Source organism: Megalopta genalis, unplaced genomic scaffold, assembly GCF_051020955.1.
Source record: "Megalopta genalis isolate 19385.01 unplaced genomic scaffold, iyMegGena1_principal scaffold0074, whole genome shotgun sequence".
Lineage (NCBI taxonomy): Eukaryota > Metazoa > Arthropoda > Insecta > Hymenoptera > Halictidae > Megalopta > Megalopta genalis.
Genome location: NW_027476143.1, coordinates 412,501 through 413,349, shown reverse-complemented (window position 1 = coordinate 413,349; position 849 = coordinate 412,501). Strand labels below are relative to the sequence as shown.

The following is an 849-nucleotide window of genomic DNA, read 5'->3' as shown; positions in this document are numbered from 1 at the left end:
CTCTTCTGTCCGAGCGATGGAAAAATTTTTTAAAATGCATCTGTAAGATTTGGAAGCAAATCGTACCAATTGAAAACTGTGGCTAAAATGAATAGCCCAGTGGAGAGAGAAAACTATCAAAAAACTGATTTTTTAAATCAAGAGGTGTCAGAAATCGAAATGCCTAGCGCGAGCGGAAGAACACGCTTTCTCGCCAGTCCAGCATGTGTCCTGTCCGTTCTTCCTCGGCTTGCCGATTTTGCCCAGATCAGAGGTTTCGTGCTTCCGGCGGTCAGAAGATCAGTGTGAGCGTACGCGCTTCCACGACTATGGCATCACCCATGTACTTTTTCCTTTGAATATATTTGAGTACATAAAAAATATTAAAACATATAGAGAGAACTGTGTCTTGGATCTTAAAAATTTGTCAATAGCGATGATATATTATTACTTAACTTGAAGTATTTGTACGTTTTAGCTGGGACGTACATTTATCTTACAAGATGTTAATAGCGAGACTCTTGAAGATAAAATTATCTTGTGATTTTATGAAGGCAAAGATAGAAACGTACGAAGCTGGCGTACGTAGAAAAATGTGATTTTATGATAGAACAAAAATATAATACGTACGTTTTTGGGCGTACGGTAAAATATCTGTATGGTAGAAAAATGAAAGAAATTGAGCGTTAAAGAAGATATGTTACAAGCGCGGAATGTGGCAAAACTTGTACATATTTGAAAGAGAAAAGTGGTGTGTCGACCTGACATATATATATGAAACAGGCGACGATGGAAAAGGATTTAAATTTTGTCCATTTTATATATACATATTGTATAGTTCCCTGGTTGATCCTGCCAGTAGTCATATGC

At 37.1% G+C, this 849-nt stretch overlaps 1 non-coding gene across 1 annotated transcript in view; it reads left to right on the top strand.

Annotated features, from left to right (window-relative positions):
• Positions 1-818: 818 nt before the first annotated feature.
• The window catches only part of LOC143261920 (small subunit ribosomal RNA), a 1,921-nt gene continuing 1,890 nt past the window's right edge, over positions 819-849 (top strand). Inside the window, exon 1 of the ribosomal RNA XR_013035917.1 lies at positions 819-849. This exon is cut by the window's right edge and continues 1,890 nt beyond it. This is a non-coding gene — a ribosomal RNA (small subunit ribosomal RNA).